The sequence below is a fragment of the Bubalus bubalis genome, chromosome 10 (assembly GCF_019923935.1).
Source record: "Bubalus bubalis isolate 160015118507 breed Murrah chromosome 10, NDDB_SH_1, whole genome shotgun sequence".
Taxonomy (NCBI): Eukaryota; Metazoa; Chordata; class Mammalia; order Artiodactyla; family Bovidae; genus Bubalus; species Bubalus bubalis.
The window spans coordinates 23,743,969-23,762,355 of NC_059166.1; the positions used below are offsets into that span (position 1 = coordinate 23,743,969).

The following is an 18,387-nucleotide window of genomic DNA, read 5'->3' on the forward strand; positions in this document are numbered from 1 at the left end:
CAGGCAAGAACACTGGAGTGGGTTGCCATTTCCTTCTCCAATGCATGAAGGTGAAAAGAGAAAGTGAAATCGCTCAGTCGTGTCTGACTCTTAGTGACCCCATGGACTGCAGCCTACCAGGCTCCTCCGTCCATGGGATTTTCCAGGCAAGAGTACTGGAGTGGGGTGCCATTGCCTTCTCCGCCATATAGTAGAAAAAATAGTATTTAGATCCCTCTGAAATGGTACACCTGCTCTCCAGGTGTTTCAAATTTGCATTTAAACTTGCTCTTTAGTAGGTTTTTGTTAACTGAAGAAGGAAAATTATTTTTTGATACTATGTGAAATAGGTTAAATTGTGCTTAAATTGTATTTTGTTTCAAAACTGTGTTTTTGATTGGTTGTGTGTAATTGGGAATTCATTTTCTTGGAAGGTTTTGTCTTAGAGGTGAGGAGGAGGTTCTCTTTTTTTGTAAGTGCAATACATGTTTGGCCTTAGGCAAAATTTTGAAATAAGGAAAAGTGTGACTTTGATAGTGACATCCTGCCACTTAGCACCCTCTCCAGACCAGTGAGCCCGAAGGCATCAGGTTATCAGAATTTAGTCCCACGTTTTCTGTGGCTATGTTCCTTTCCAGTCTAAACTACCTCCTCTAACATTTCTAGTTCCTGAATCATCTGTCTCCACCCTGTACAAATGTCCCAGCCAGTAGTTGAGTACCTGTTGTGATTTGGGCAATAGGCTTGGGACTGTATAGAAAGAAAGGGGAATTCTGTGCTATTTATGTTTTCGGACATTATGCATACAATCTAGGATTGGTTATAAGACATACATAATTAACTCATTATACTAGAAGACAGGATATACATAAATAAGTGACATAAACCAAGTGAAAGTGCAAAGAAAAAGATTACAACCAATTGTGGGAACCAGGAAAGGTTTCATGGAAGACATGGACTTTGAAAAACTACTAGCATCTTTAGAAGCAAAGTTGGAATTGGGAGATGGCATTCCATGCAGAAAGAGTGTTCCAGATGAAAGGAGGAGCACCCCAAATGGCTGCCTACATGTTGAATACTTTTAAACTTTTGAGGGCACTGTTCACTTAGACTGTGGTATAAATGGCGCCCTCTATAGTTGTTCAGGCCTCCCTGGTGGCTCAGACGGTAAAGGATATGCCTGCCATGTGGGAGACACAGGTTCAGTCCCTGGGTTGGGAAGATCCCCTGGAGAAGGGAATGACAATCCACTCCAGTATTCTTGGCTGGTGAATTCCATGGACAGAGGAGCCTGGCAAGCTACGGTCCATGGGGTCACAAAGAGTTGGATACGTTCAGTATGGTGCCTGGGAGTGAAAGCCAGGAGTCAAGAAATGTGCAAGGATAAGATCAGAGAATCATAAGGAATATGATTCCTTATGGGCTATCTTGTGATAGATCTTCCATTAAAGAGTGAAGTTGTTTTACCTCTTTCACTGTGAGTTTAAAGGCCTTAAAACTCACAGTATCTTAGGCCTTATAGTTCACAGTATCCCAAACTCTGCGATACTGTGATTTCTCTAATTCAGTTGGTAAGAGGAGCTGAGGAAGATTTTTGAGCAATGGAGTGCCTTAAAATTTCAGAAGATGACTATATGCAAAGGGTGAAATGAATTGATAAGTTACTAGACTTGAGATGTGTATAAAGTAGTCCTACTTCTGTACGGTCATCTGAGGGAAGTGAATCATACATTAAACTGGGGCTCTGTGGAGCCACAACATTATTCCCAAACCAGCCCACCCTCACTTTGACACCATCTTTACTTCTTCCCTATCACATCTAGCCTTCATTTCTTTGAGCTCATTTGGCATCATTATTAATAACCTTTGCTGGACTTTCAACTTCTATTTTCCTCTCACCATTTATGTCTCGTCTTGTCTCTCTGTGAATCACGTACTCTTTGCCTGTGCTTTTGGATGCAGACTTTCCTGGGTTGGTCCTGCGCTTGGACTCTGTCCAGTGAACTGCCTTAGTGGGCAACCTGTTGATCACAGCTGTTTGTTACCGGGTTTCGATTCCCTTCTTTAGCTCCAGCTCTGTGAATCAGGAGCCCAAGAAAGAGGGCTGTTATCATCAGGCTATTGGAATAGGATAGGGGCCGAGTCATCAGGCTCAAAGTGCAGGGTGTGGAAATTCATTCATTCATTCATCAGATGTTGATCGAGTCATGTGGAGGGTAAGCACCAGCTTTGTGTGGCTCCCCTGGTTAGTCCTGCTTTCATTCCTTTGACCCTTCCTCCCTTCCAATGCTCTAAGAAGTTTAAGATTTTTTTTCACAACAGCTGAGTCTCTCTGGGAGTATCAGCAAGACCTCTGGTAGTGTTAGAAGGCGACAGCCCGGGGACAGCAGCAGCTGGTTTTATTTTTGGTTTTCCTCAGTCAGGTGTTTGTAAGTTGAGAACTGCCTGTATTCAAACAACGTGATTTGGTAGCATGTCATGAACTCCTGTAGAAATAATGGATGTGGTACAGTTAAAAGGATAACAGTGAACCATTCCTAATATCACAAGCTATATAGTAAATATTTAAAGGTCTGGGTGTGGATTAATGGCTCAGAGGGCATGTGCTGTGGATCCTTCATAGTCTCATTTTGTATAAAATTTTGAGACTTGCTTTGGGTACAGAGATCCAGCCGTTGGTGAACTTGTCTGGGGGAATAGTCGTTGTCTCGTGGTAGGTACTGACTGATGCATTTGGGAGATTTTATTTAGGGACTCATTAGATTAATGTGTTCTTTTGTTCTTGTCAAGCTTTAAATTTTATCCCACATGCACTACTATGACACAAATAAATAAAAGACATAACTATCTGATCACCTTTTATAATCTGTTGATCTGATTTTTAATTTTTTCTTGTATGTTCCTGATCTTTGCTCAAATTCACACATTTGAAATGGTTATAATCATGATATTGATGTAGCCCTTGTTTTCAAAACATAAACTTTCCATTTTGCTCACTTCTGTACTCTTTTAATGGCCATATAATTTTGATTTATTTTAATGGTCCCTGTTTCCTTAAAATTCTCCTATTTCTGAATATTCACAATTTTATTTGTCAAAGTACTTGAATATTTTTATTATACATGATCCCTATTTTCAGGTCACTTCCCATTTTCATCATAGCTGTGCAAAAGTGAAAGTCTTGCCTGCATTGTTGTTTTGGTTTGTATTTCTTTAATAATTAGTGAAGCTTCTTTATTAGTTATATTTCTTTTTCTGAATTGGTTTGTCCTATTTTCTAATTTATTTCCTAGGTTTTTAAAAAATAAATTTCTATGAACTTTTTATATATTACAAATACTAATACTTGTCATTTTATACTTGGTTCTAATATTTTTAAGATTTAATTTTGTTTTTTTATTTTGTAAGTTTAACAATTTTAGCTTAGTTTTATCTGGTTTATCTACTTCTGATTAGTATTTGATGAATGTTTCAAAAATTATTTAAAAATTATACTCATAAAGATAATTTTTAAATAGTGCAGTTCTCTGCTTATTCGTCTTGCTTCTTGGTCTCCTGTTAAGCCAATTGGATTCTTATAGACGTGTATATTTTAGAATCATACAATGATCAGCAAGAGGGCATTTATCAGTTTTTATTTTTAATATTTAGAGGATCTAACAAATCATATTTCTTATATCTATAGATAAATGTAGATTTATGGATGAGTGTTTAGGAGGTAGATGAAAATTACATTTAAGGCCTGAATATAGTGAAGGACTGGTAAATAAAGAAATACATTTAACTTCAGATTTTAATAGCTAAAAATTGTATCATATTTATAAAACACTTTAAAAATACTCTGTTTAGAAATCAGTTTTTCCATATGTTTTTGAACATTTATGATATGTTCTTCCAATGTCTGAATATTAAAATTTAAATATAATTTCAGAAATGTTTCTTCAGATCATTGGTCCTTTGTGAGAATCACTTTATCAGTCTCTAAAAACTTTTTCTCCGTTTTTATTTTTTAATTAATTAATTAATTTTTGGCTGCACAGCTCTACTTGCAGGATGTTAGTTTCCCTAATCAGTGATTGAACCTGGACCCTCATCAGTGAAAGCTAACTACTGGACCACCAGGGGCTCCTCTAGTGGCCTCTTATTAATTATCTAAATTGTGCCTTGTTGTTAGTATTTTTCTTTTGAGGTTCAGATCCTATTGTGTATCTGGGGTATGCTTTAGGATTTATAAAGCATTTCATCCTTTTCTTTTCATTGGTTTAATTGATCTTGTATTCATTTAAAAATAATCTCAGTCATCTGGTAAATATTTAGTTTATGGATAGTAGTTGAGCAGTATGTTTCTGAACTGATTTAGAAATAGAAGTTCAATATATCTCCCATTATTTCATACAAGGAGGAAGATTTTAAAAAGCTAATGAAAGGTTGTTTCCTTTAATTAATTTTAGAAGATAAATTATTGTATCAAAAGTATTATATAATAAAAACAAACAAAAAAAAAACTTAGCAGAAATCTCACCCTATACGAAGCTTACACAAACCACTGCACCAACCTTAGTGGGGCAGAAACCAAAAGGAAGAAAGAATTCAGCCTTGAAGCCTGGGAAAAGGAGACCTCAAATACAATAAGTGTAAAAAAAAATAATGAAAAAGCAGAGAAATACTGCACAAATGAAGGAACGAACTAAAAACACAGAAGTTCAAATAAATGAAGAGGAAATAGGCAAACTACCTCAAAAAGAATTCAGAATAGTGACAGTAAAGATGATTAAAAATCTTGAAAACAGAATGGAGAAAATGCAGGAATCAATTAACAAAGACCCAGAAGAATTAAATAATAAACATACAGAGATGAACAGCACAATTACTGAAATTAAAAATCTCTAGAAGGAATCAATAACATATAATATCTGAAGCAGAAGAACGAATCAGTGAACTGGAAGATAAAAGGGTGGAAATAACTTCTGAAGAGCAGAATAAAGTAAAAAGAAGGAAAAGAACTGAGGATAGTCTCAGAGACCTCTGGGACAATATCAAACACACCAACATTCGAATTATAGGGGTCCCAGAAGAAGAGGAGAAAGAGAAAGAGTATGAGAAAATTTTTGAAGAGATTATAGTTGAAAATTTCCCCAACATGGAAAAGGAAATAGTCAATCAAGTCCAAGAGGTGCAAAGAGTCCCATACAGGATAAACCCAGCGAGAAACATGCCAAGACACATACTAATCAAACTAACAAAGATTAAACACAAAGAGAGAATATTAACAGTAGCAAGGGATAAGCAACAAGTAACATACAAGGGAAACCCCACACGTTTAACAGCTGATCTTTCTGTAGAAACTCTGCAGGCCAGAAGGGAATGGCAGGATATATATGTACTGAAAGGGAAAAATCTACAGCCAAGATTACTCTACTCAGCAAGGATCTCATTCAGATTTGATGGAGAAATCAACAGCTTTTCAGACAAGCAAAAGTTAAGAGAATTCAGTACCACCAAATCAGCTTTACAACAGATGGTAAAGGGACTTATAGAGTCAAGAAATACAAGAGAAGAAAAAGATCTACAAAGTCAAACCCCAAACAATTAAGAAAATGGCAATAGGAACAACAGCAAAAAAGTATTATAATGGGCAAACAAAATCATCAAAACAGTAATTAAGTCAGTTTTAATGTGTCATGGAGGAGAAAGAGTCATGCCAGTTGTGTGTTTATGACATATCAGCCTACTCTTATCCTGGGTCAGTAGATATAAAAACCACAGTTTACCCATGGTTACTTAACTGATAAATAATGGGGCGGGATGTGAAATCGAACCAATTCAATTAGAAAGACTAAGAATGAAGTTTGAGGCAAGTTAAGATTGACAGATGAGAACAAATGAATAATAAATTATGCTTACAGAATATTGTAGGTTTGGTTTTACATTTTTAATATTTTCAGTATTGGTAAAGATGTTCTTACTGTGGAACTTTCTTTTTCTTTTGTGGGGTAAGAAAGGGCAATTTATCCTCTTTAATCACATGATCAGTTTCTTTGGGTTGTCTTATTTTCATTCACAAAGAGGATAGGACTAATATCAATAGTGAGTTACAATTTAGATCTAAGTACACTAAAGGGAACTTTGTCAGTTCTGATAGTGTTTGGAATGAAATATGACGTTCATCTCTGATCCTGCACCTACTGTATTTTCTCATAGGTTTTATTTTTTCATTTTAAGTTTGCTGTCCCATTGCCCATGCTGAACAATAGATTTACAGAAATATATACCTATTATTGAAGGAAAGTATATGTGACACTGTGACCTTCGACTCCAGTATTATTTTCAAATGTTAATTACTAAGTTTTCTGTGACATTATTTTTAAGGAGAATCAAAGGGATATTCTGGCATAAAAAGGATTGATAAATTGTATTTGGGAATAGTCAGTATAACAGATGGAAAACAAAAGTAGAACATGTGTCTTCGAACTCATCTCTCTAATTTCCTAATTCAGCATTTTGAGGGTACTTGTCAAATACATCAGTTGAAATCCTAGCAGGACGAATTGATATTGTAAGTCTAAAAACTGCGAGAAGCTCGCATTTTGTATTGGTATAAGTGCTTATATTTATATCTAGTCTTCAAAGCTTGTACGTCTTGCTCCATTCTTGCTTCCCTCCTCATTCCCCAGCAGCCGGCCATCATCCTGTTTCCTTACTGTGTAACAAAATGACCAATCAGTGAAAGAGAGGCTCAGAGAATCATTTGAAGTAGCAAATTGTCATAGAGATGTGCTTTAGTTTTGGCAATTTTTTAACTTTTTTGGTGGAATAATCAGCAAGAAGGTGAGAGAGGAGTTTTCACTCCTCTCTTAGAATAGATGAAAGAGAGAATACTGTGAACTCTAAGAAGGTATTGTTGGTTGATAACACTATCTTGAAAAAGCGAGCCCCAAAGTGTGCCCCCCATAGTTGAGCTCTTTTTTTTTTTGTTCTTTAAATTGGTGTTGGATATCAGAATCAGTATGTGAGTAAATGGGAATCACTTGAGTCATCTGCTTGAGTATGGAGACTCTGTATAAGTGAAATATCTCAGTCTTGCTGCTGCTGCTGCTAAGTCGCTTCAGTTGTGTCCTACTCTGTGCGACCCCATAGACGGCAGCCCACCAGGCTCCCCCATCTCAGTCTTAGCACTCTATAAATGAAGCACTGTTTTATTTCAGAATTTCTTGTATTTACTCTTGACAAGAATGCCCCTGAGCCTGTAAATTATTACTATTGTTGGTACTAAGTGGCATAAATGAGAGATTGAACTTATTAAATAATCATTTAAATTATATATTCAATCAATAGTAAGGGACGATCTATTAAAAGTGTTTTCTGGCCTGAAAAAAATTATATTTTCACATCATTGTTCGAATCATTTTCAAAGGACAATTTGAAGCATTCATTCAGTGTATAGCACTTATAGTTCAGTGGCTCAAAGTCTTAAGTCCTGTGCCTGGGTGGATGTTGTATTGTACAGTAGTAATTTTGTAAATTATTTACAATAAAGAGGAAAACACAAGAGAAAAGATCTATCTGTGTACTGCTCCCAGTTTTACAACAAGGGAATACTGTTAAATTTCCAGAGTAGCTTCAGTAGTTCAGTAGTTGAGATATTCCATCCCCTCTCCCCCTCCCCAACATCCTGTTTCATCACAAATATTTATCATTTTATTCATCGGTTCTCCACCCGCCTTGTGGGCTGTTGTGGTTGCTGTCACGCAGCCAAGAGGCTGGGGAATGCCTATCCACAAGCAGCCTGGGGCGTCTGGCTAGGGTGCTTACGAGGCCCTGTGACTGGCTAACATTGAACTGTCGACAGTATTGTGCCATTGAGATCAATGTAGAGTCAGCCTATTTAAATAATTACCAGGATCACCAATAACAGGCATGTTGTTGCTAGTCATGGTGAAAATATACGTGCTATTTGTGGCGAGGAAAAACCTGAGGTCTCCAGCATTTGGAGATGTCATTCTGACGTGCTGTGGAAACATTAGAATTAAAGAAAAGGGAAAATGACTATTTAAACAAAATGACTACCTAAACAGGCTAGTCCATTTGAGTGCTTGGTTAGTGGTTTTAAAGACTTGTCTGGGTTTCCTGAAAACTTCATTTGGTATTAATTGGGTGCTCATTTTTAAAAGATTTAATATCATCTACAGAATACAAATGCAATACGATATGTAATAACAGCGTAGCATACCATGGCATACTCCACTTGTTTCTGAAGGGATGGATATTTTCGAAGAGTATTGGGCCAGAAATTTTGTAAGCTGGAATGATGGGTTTGGAGAGGAAGACTGCGGAGGTGCACTCCTCATTTCATTGTGTTATCAGTTGTGTCCTATCAACATAACTGGTCACCAGTGATGCTGAACTTGATCCTTAGTTAAGGGATAGTCTGCTAGGGTTTCCACTGTAAAGTTACGACTTTTCTCTTTCCATATTCTGTTCATTGGAAGTCAGCCCGAATTAAAGGGAGAATAATTAAGCTTGGAGGGAGGGAGTACCTACATGATTTATTTATTTTTGGTATGGAGGCATGGGTATTTATTTTATTTTGGGGGTTATCATCCAATGCCAATCACTCTTTATTTTGTTGCTGGCAAGCTGATTTTAAACTTTTAAAATTGTATTTTGCTTAGCCATCTGATATCCCGCATACGTAGCTTGGTGCCACATTCATCACCTGACATTTTGGCCTCTCCCACCTCCACGTGTTTACATTCTTTCTTCAAACCAATAGATTTGGTTTTGCTGCTCTGGTTAGTACTTAAGGTCACTTTCATAGTTACGTCTTAATGTGTGCACTGTGGAAGGAGAAGTCATAACATGAAACTTCTTGTCAGCAGATTGGCGAGCTTACCTGAGAAACTGAGACTCAAGATCGTGAGGATGTGTGACTAGGACCAGAAGCAGATTTCCAGGTAGGAAATCAAAATGATTTTCTTGAACTCCTTGGCACTTGATTTTGTAGAAGTCAAATCACCATTTCTTGTGAGATGCAAAACTCCAAAAGGAGGGGTGGCATGAATACTGAGGTTGCATTAGCAAATCATGTTGTGTTCCTCTTTTAGATTCTTTTATTTGAGTTTTACACAGTAAGGTAATAGCTGAGCTTTGAAATGAAATCCAAGGGGACCTTGAAGAAGGCTATCTGTATTTACAAAATTTTTGTTCATATGATTTTGATTGTTGAGGCCTATTGAGAAGTACTCATTGGAGTAGAAATAAGCAGATTTATCTTGTAAGAAAAAACAGCTACAGGTTACAGGAGGTTTTATGTGTTTCACAGAATATTTACTAAATAAGTGTTGATTTCTAGTTTGCATTTCTGATCAACTCCCGTAAGATGCAGTAAGGCCATAAACTCTGCTGGAAGGGAGGAGGAAGCTCCCAGTCACAAATGCGCTCTACTTTCTGCATGCTGAGCTGATGAAAGCAAGCATCAGTTTGCCAGCAGCTTCCATTGCAGCAATCTTACAAAGAGTAAGCTTAAAAAAAAAAAAAAATCAAGTTCATGAGAGCAGGAAGAGAAACAACTGAAAATCAGGAATACAACCAGAGTTAACATCATGTAGTGATTCTTACCTCTGCTGCTGGAAGTGTAAAAGCAGTGTGATTTCTCAGCTCCATGGCAACATGAAGAACCTGTTCTGTCGGAGGGTGTGTGTACACAAATGCATTCAAAGCATGGGCTTGGGAGTGAGTTTGGGGGAGGAGGGATGCGGGGCCCAACCTCCAAGTCTTGCCCATGCATTTTTATGTGTGTTTTATAATAAGGCGTTTGTGCAGGGAAGCCAGATAGAAGTTCACGTCCGCTGCCCCCTGGTCTTTTACAAGGTCTCGCTACCATCACCCACCTCCCTTCTCTCCTCAGAAAAGAAGCAAGAAAAGGCAATGAAAGAATGCTGCTGGAAGGGAAATGCCCCTCTCCCTTTCTCTTTTTGGAATGTCGACGGAGTTATTGCTTTTCTGTGTGTCTCTAGGGATCCTTGGCTGCTTCTGTCCACCGTCCTTTTCTAGGCAAAGCCTTTGAATCGCAGTCTTCACATGGGGGCTCATGAAAGCTGTAATCAGCTTCCCCCTTTGTGGGGAAGGGTGCTTTCTGGTGCGCTGGTGTCCTGTCTTCTAAGGACCCAGGGGCAGCATGGAGTGATCGGTGAATGAAGTCTCCCGGCCCACAGTTACTGGCGTCTGTCTCAACTCTGAAACTTCAAGTCCCTTCTCGCACTCATTCCTCACAGACACATTCAACTGCATCAGTTCCTTCCCCTCCCCCCTACCCCCCCCCCCCCCCCGCCCCCCACAACTGCCTCAGTCTCTTGGTTAGTTTTGTCACTTGAAGAGGTAACTTCACAACTGAACTATTTATCATATGTCCATGTCCCTGCCCTGTGTTTCGGAAATGATAGAACAGTCTGGAAAATGTTTATTTTTGCTTTGATTCAATTTAGCTGATCTGTGGGATAAGTCAAATGCTCTGTTCTCTGTTGGTTAGCTCTGAGAATATTCTCTAATAAGCCTTAGACGATTTTTGTGCCACTTGAAATTTGAGGTCGAATTTGGATGGTTATCCGCACTAGGTTCAGAGATTAGGGAATCCAGGTAACACCCTCTTCAATACAGATCGTTACTCTTTTCCTTTCATTCCTGAACATCATCATGAGCCCAGCATCATAGATGGCTCCGTGGGGGTGGTTGTTGCTTTTCAGTCACTCAGTCGTGTCTGACTCTTTGCGACCCCATGGACTGCAGCATGCCAGGCTTCCCTGTGCTTCACTGACTCCTGGAGTTTGCTCAAACTCATGTCCATTGAGTCGGTGATGCCATCCAACCATCTCATCCTCTGTCATCACCTTCTCCTCCTGTGGTGGAGGAATGAGGCCTGAGGATTTTATGTGCCTGAGGACTTGGCAGCAAAATGTTTTCAGCTTAGACTTGGGGCCACACTTATCACTTCTTCATACAAAGAAATACTCTATCTCCCCCATTGTTTCTGCCTAGAACATTCTTTTTGGCTTTACTCTTAAAAATAAACGATCTGCAGCTCCAAAGACATATACCCACATAACATCAGTTTAATTTATTAATTAACATATGCAACTGCTTTTGACTTACTTTTGTGTGCTGGCTTAAGCATGCAAAACAGAACAGGCATGTATCTGCTCCTGAGGAGCTAGTGTTCTAGAAGAAAAGTGCAGACTGTAAAATATTCCAATAGGTGGTGAAATGGGCTATAAGAGAAAAGGCACAAAACCCAGCTGTGACATAAAAAGGAATCAGTCAGCTCTGCAGGGGGCTTGAGAGGGGAGTAAATGCCAGGGCTGCATCTTGTAAGCTGAATGGCAGTTTGCCTGGAAGACAGCACAAGGAAAGGCATTCCAGGAAGACAGAGCCCTGGCATGTGGAGACCCAAAGACATAAAACCAACAAGTAAACCTTCGTATGGCTGGACTACAGGGTTAGGAAGAGGAGGAGTGGATGTCGTGAGGGAAAGATCTGGAAATTTTGGCAGGGACCAGGTCAAGGACGGTATGCCATGTTGCCATGTTGGAGCTTTATCCTGTAGGCAAGGAGGAGAGACACATTCATATTTGCATTTTACCAGGAACCATCAGACAGCATCACGAGAATGAATTAGAAGGACCCAAGCTTGTGTTGGGAGACATAGTTTGCAGACAGTTACAATAATCTTCAGGCTTCCCTGGTAGCTCAGATGGTAAAGAATCCACCTGCAATGCAGGAGACCCCGGTTTGATTGATCCCTGGGTTGAGAAGACTCCCTGGAGGAGGGATAGGCTACCCACTCCAGTATTCTTGCCTGGAGAATCCTATGGATAGATGAGCCTGGCGGGCTACAGTCCATAGGGTCGCAAAGAGTCGGACACAACTAAAGCGACTGAGCACGCATGCACGCACAGTAATCTTCAGAAGAAAGAAACTGAAGGCTTGAACTCATGCTGGGATGTTCAGAACAGTGAGCACATGATGGACCCTCAAGCTTGGAAAACAGTGCTAGTCACTGAGCCAGCATGAAGGAGGAGGGAAAGGGAAGGCAGTCTTCAGGACTCTAGCTGGACTACAAGGCATTGCCCAGGAAGAGAAAGACAGGAAGATGAACAGGCCTTTGAGAAAAGCAGTGACTATGGTCATGTGTGGTCTGTGGAAGGATAAATGGTTTGGGGATCAGAAAGAACCTGAATTTCAATTGTACTTCTCTGATTTATCACCTGTGTAGTTATAGGTAAGTTAAAGCATCTGCCTGCAATGCGGGAGACCTGGGTTCGATCCCTGGGTTGGAAAGATCCCCTAGAGAAGGGAAAGGCTACCCACTCCAGTATTCTGGCCTGGAGAATTCCATGGACTGTATAGTCCATTGGGTCGCAAAGAGTCGGACACGACTGAGTGACTTTTATTTCACTTCTTCACTTACATAACCTCTGGGATCCTTAGTTTCCTGGTCTCTTAAATGGAGACAGTAGTTATTGACTTGAAGCCCTTTGGTGAGGCACAAAAGAGAGAATCTATGTAAAGCTCCTGACTCAAGCCCATTCTTAAATAAAGGGCAAATTATTATCTCTGCTTTGTTCTGTAGGCTGTACACAGGAGAAGTGAGATGATAGATAGAGGTGGAGACCCAGAGAGCATTTCTATATAGATGTGAACTTGTGTCAAGAAAGAGCCACTGGAGAGAGAAAGGTGGATGATGTAAAGGAAAGATGACCAATGATTGAGTAGAATCCCGAGCAGCCAGAGTGCTCCCAGCTCTAGAAAGGATTGATTGGGGCAGAAGGAGGGGGGATAGGAATGTCTACTACTAAGTTTATGGGAAAAACTATACGTGGATGAAATTTCTCCTTGAAAAACTCATTATTTTACTTAAAATGTATTATTTATTTTTATTTCTATACAATTTTAAAGGTTGTACTCCACTTACAGTTATTACCAAATATTTGCTATATTCCCTATGTTATACAGTCCACCCTTGTAGCCTAACTTACACCGAATAGTTCGTACCTTCCGTTTTCTTTGGGGTTTTTGTGAAGGAGAAGGCAAAGTCATTTGTCCGTAAAAACTGGATGATAGTGAAGAAAACGGGGAACATTTAGAGCTGCCTCTAGAGGAAGCGTGAGCTGACCTTCGTGTTCAGAGGTGATTATGTTCACCTGACCTGCGGAAGGCTCAGCAGAAGTAGCTGTGTCTCAGCAATTGATGTTTCTCAGCCACTCCAAGGAGGGGCTACAGGACCCAAAGGGACCATGATCCAAAGGAGGGTTTGGGGTTGAGCACGCCGAAGGGTGAGGTGACAGAGGATGCTGGCAAGGGCAAGGGCAAAGTGGTTCCCAGTGGGATCCAGCCAGGATAATGAAAGGAGCCTGGAGGAGGAGAGGAAGGAGCTGGGAGGAGAGAGGATGGGGAAGAAGAGGTCCTGAACTCCTGGAGGGGAGGGGCTGAGGAACTGAGGGTCTCTGTGAGGCTGGAAAACAGTAGTGTGGGAATGTGACAGGTTAGGTGATGTGATGAGATTGACTAGAATACCTGTCCTGTTGACCTCCTTGTAAGGTGTTGTGGAAAATAATCAAACACTTAATTAAGCAAAGTGCATTATTGTGTATGAGATGCTCACTGAGCAAGGATTCCCCCTTTAAGGTGGGGGTGGGGTGCTCCTAGTCACATGCGTGCATGTGTGTGCTCAATTGTGTCTGACTCTTTGCGCTCCATTCCCTATATAGCCCGCCAGGCTCCTTAGTCTGTGGGATTTCTCAGGCAAGAATACTGGAGTGGGTTGTCATTTCCTTCTTCAACGGAACTTCCCAGCCTAGGGATTGAACCCTCTTGCATCTCCTGCATTATTGGCAGGCAGATTCTTTGCCACTGGGACCATTAGTCAATAAATATTTTTCATTAAGTAACTTCATTAAGTTTCGTTTGAGGGTTTTCCCCCCATACCAGTCATTGGTTCTTAATTGGTTCAATAAAAATGATTTTAGATAGGGTAAATATAGGGACTCAAGTGTCAGGTTTTACACTTAAGTAAAATGCTGAAAATAAAGACTTATTGCATCAGCAATCTCCACCAATACAGGGTGGGCATGTCTTCTTAAGCACTTAGATTGGGATCATTTGGAGTCCTCATTTGATTCAGCACTCATTTGTATTGTTGCCTCATAACTACATATTGAAGTAAATAATAGAGTGTGCTAAAATCTTTGATTTACACTTAGTTCAGTTCAGTCGCTCAGTTGTGTCTGACTCTTTGTGACCCCATGGAGTGCAGCATGGGGCGCCAGGCTTCCCTGTCCATCATCAACTCCTGGAGTTTACTCAAGCTCATGTTCATTGAGTTGGTGATGCTATTCAACCATCTCATCCCCTGTCGTCCCCTTCTCCTCCCACCTTCAATCTTTCCCAGCATCAGGGTCTTTTCAAGTGAGTCAACTCTTCGCATCAGGTGGCCAAAGGATTGGAGCTTCAGCTTCAGCATCAGTCCTTCCAATGAATATTCAGGACTGATTTCCTTTAGGATGGACTGGTTTGGATCTCCTTGCAGTCCAAGGGACTCTTAAGAGTCTTCTCCAACACCACAGTTCAAAAGCATCAGTTCTTCAGTGCTCCACTTTCTTTACAGTCCAACTCTCTCATCCATATATGACTATTGGAAAAACCATAGCTTTGACTAGATGGACCTTTGTTGGCAAAGTAATGTCTCTGCTTTTTAATATACTGTCTAGGTTGGTCATAGCTTTTCTTTCAAGAAGCAAGCATCTTTTAATTTCATGGCTGCAGTCACCATCTGCAGTGATTTTGGAGCCCCCCAAAATAGTGTCTGTCGCTGTTTCCATTGTTTCCCCATCTATCTGCCAGGAAGTGATGGGACCCAATGCCATGATCTTCGTTTTCTGAATGTTGAGTTTTAAGCCAACTTTTTCACTCTCCTCTTTCACTTTCATCAAGAGGCTCTTTAGTTCTTCTTCACTTTCTGCCATAAGTGTGGTGTCATCTGCATATCAGGTTATTGATATTTCTCCCGGCAATGTTGATTCCAGCTTGTGCTTCATCCAGTCCAGCATTTCTCATAATGTACTCTGCATATAAATTGAATAAGCAGGGTGACAATATACAGCCTTGACGTACACGTTTCCTGATTTGGAACCAGTTTGTTTTTCCATGTCCAGTTTTAACTGTTGCTTCTTGACCTGCATATTGTATGATGCTCTTAGCTGAAGTTTCAGTGATGTTTACATTTTCCTAAAACTAGCAGAGAGATTTTGCTAAATGAAAAAGGCTTCAGTAGAAGGACTGTATCTAGGAATTGGCAGAGTGCAAATCCTATAATGTATTCCAGTATGTGTATGACTTACCAGGGCAGCTTGCTGAAAATGTAGACTTGGGGACCCACCTAAGAAGATAATGATGTCAGTTGTCTGCACACTCAACTTTGAGAATCCTATGGAAGAGTTTTTTAGTTTTAGTTTTGGAAGATGGCTACAGTACTGGGCAACACCCTAAGTCATGTGACAAGGAAAATAAACAACAAGGAAGGGAAAGTAGAACAGAAAAAGATAAGGAGATGATAAGCTTGATGAGGGCAAGAAGAGAGATAAGAATTTAAGTCCTGAAGAAATCCCTCTACAAATTTCTGTGTTTCAAAAGATAGATTTCAAAGGGTGATAGAATCACAATGATTTTAAGATTATAAGTGGAAAGCAATGTGAAGTATGCAAGATTATGTGGGAAAAAAATTTCAAAAGATATTGTTCATGGAGAGCCAAACTCGTTACAAATTCAAACTTCAAGTATTAAAATGAAAATGTAGCAATAAATTTTAGTTTTCCAACAACTTTTTAAATTGTAATATGGTGGGTGTATTACTTGGGGTAAATTTTGGTCATAGAACAGGATTGCTATTATAAACAATTAAACTGGATTCTTTTATTTTTCTTCTGTGAAGTGAAAGTCGCTCAGTCGTGTTGCTCTTTGCAACCCCATAGACTATACAGTCCATGGAATTCTCCAGGGCAGAATACTGGAGTGGGTAGCCTTTCTCTTCACCAGGTGACTCTCTCAATCCAGGGATCGAACCCAGGTCTCTCACACTGCAGGTGGATTCTTTACCAGCTGAGCCACAAGGGAAGCCAATTTTTCTCCTGATTATCAGTGAATCATCAAGGACAACCTTCAGTCTCCAAGATGATGAGCCTGGGGTTGTTGTGAAGATTACATGAGATCTGAACTCTGGTTGCCAGAATTGCTGGGTTCAAGTTATTGCTCTGCAACTACCTAGCTTTATGCCTTTGGGCAAGTTAATGTGGCTTAGTTTCTTTGACTGTAACATAGGATAATGATAGTGCCTACCTCTAGAAATGTTGCCAGGAATACATAAGTTAGTAAATGTACAGCATTTAGGACAGTGCAAGCCATGTGGTAGACATTGAACAAATGTTATTCTGAAACACAACATCTGTTGTCATTCTCTTGTTCAGAGCACCTACATTTTTTTAAACGATTATTCAAAATAGGGATATACATAGGATTTTATAAAGTAATATTTATCTTGAGCTTTAGTTGATGAAATTATTGAACACCTATCCCTAAGACACTTCAAATTCTATTGTGACAAGTAAAACATGACCCTATACCGCAGCCACTCCAGCCTTGGGAAGTTATCCTGTTGACTGGTTTTCTCTGCTATGTTGGAGAGCAGCATAGATGTTAATTGAAACTATGTTTTATAGCATAAGTAAAAGGTAGTGCATGAAGGACAAAAGGGAATACTAATAATAGATCATACCTTAGTGTATTTCTCAGCATAGCAGATCATCCTGGTATTCTTTCAGAGATAGATATAGTAAAATGGACAGAACAGAGATAGGTCATCAGAAAAACTGGATATTCAAGTGCTAAGTATGCTATTTCCTGACTATGTGACTCTGAGCAGTTGACTTAACCTCTGTCTCTCTTTCTTCACCTAAGAAACCAGCACGTAGCCACCTTGCTGAGTATCTTGATTAATTGAGCCAGTGCTTGTGAACTATGAGATATTGGGCATTTGTATTTTTGCATGATTTATATTATATAGAGCTTGTGGATTTCTAAAGATCAATGGCTCAGAAACGACCACTTAGGATAATGTAGTTTTAATAGGATTACAGAGAACTTTATTATTCTCTGTAGAATTACCTGTAGATCAATAATAGATGGGTGACTTGCTGCAAAAATCAGATCCTGCTTCCCCCCAAAAAAATCACAGCTGGAAGATGAAATGGGACAGAGAGGTTATGTGGCTGACCTAAGGGAATAGTTCACAAGCTGTGGAATAAAAACTGACCAGGAGGATCCTCCCCTCCTCTTTCCACGCCGCTCCCCAACTATTTCTCAGTTGGATGGAAGGAGTACAGGCTTTGAAGTCAGACTTGAGTTAAAATCCCTGCTGTGTCACTTACTAGTTATGACTCAGGCTGGTTACGAAACCTCTGAGCCTCACGTCCGTCATTCGGCACAGGGGTTAGCATCACTTGCCTGGCAGAGTTGTGGGCAACAGAGATTACGTCTGCAAGCTACCTGTCCGACAGCTAGCTGATACGTTATTTTTCTCATGATTATACGTGGCCAGATTTCAAGGCAACTTGAATTACACCCTTGCTGAATAGGAATACTAATGCAACTAATAATAGCAACTGTTTAACTGAAGGGTTCCATGTGCCAGGCACAAGTCCAAGTACACTACGCCTATGAGTATCTTAATCTCCAAACTAGCCTGATGATGTGAGTATTACTGTTATTGCCACTGAGGCTCCATACGTGTAGCTAACATACCCAAGGTCACACAGTGAGTTGGTAGGGGAGCAGGTTTCCAAATCTGTGCACTTGTGACTCTGGATCCCACTTTCCTCGTTACTGGATTATTCCTGTTCCTCCCTGGCCAGTTTAGGGATGTGGGACAGAGAATGAAAGGGCTAGTTGTTTCACGAGAATTGTTTTATGAGTTGGGTGAGTATTTGCTTTCACAGTCTTCATTCAGGTAGACACTATTGGAAGAGACAAGCACTCACCTAACACGTAAATCATGTAACTTGTGTGTGTTCCGAAGTCTCATAGAGCGCCGCTTTCTTTCTTTGTACTTTTTTATACTTGTCAGGATTGTAGTGAACATTTAGGGGGATGATAACTGGAGAGCCCATTCCTGGCAGCCATCTCCAGCTCTAATCTCAGGGCCCCCCTCCCTTCTTAAGTAGCAGTCTGGCACTGAGGACAGAGCCTTGGGGAATGCCTGCTTTCTTTTTCTACATTAAACCGATGGAGTTCTCTGTTATTCAGCACTCCCACGTTGTAATCCAATGATGTTATATCACAAGACATTACTACTGATCCCCTTGA

The 18,387-nt window shown here is 40.0% G+C and overlaps 1 protein-coding gene across 13 annotated transcripts in view; it reads left to right on the forward strand.

Moving 5' to 3' along the window:
- Positions 1-18,387, forward strand: part of HIVEP2 (HIVEP zinc finger 2) — a 218,869-nt gene that overhangs the window by 40,978 nt on the left and 159,504 nt on the right. For 9 of the 13 annotated variants that reach the window (XM_044924165.2, XM_025294460.3, XM_025294465.3 and 6 more), the window contains exon 2: positions 8,859-8,933. The exons of 2 other annotated variants lie outside the window; for them this stretch is intronic. The gene's annotated coding sequence lies outside the window, so the exon portion shown is untranslated. Of the gene's footprint in view, positions 1-8,855; positions 8,934-18,387 lie in introns of all 13 variants that reach the window. 2 more of the 13 variants (XM_025294458.3, XM_025294467.3) reach the window with 1 other exon arrangement.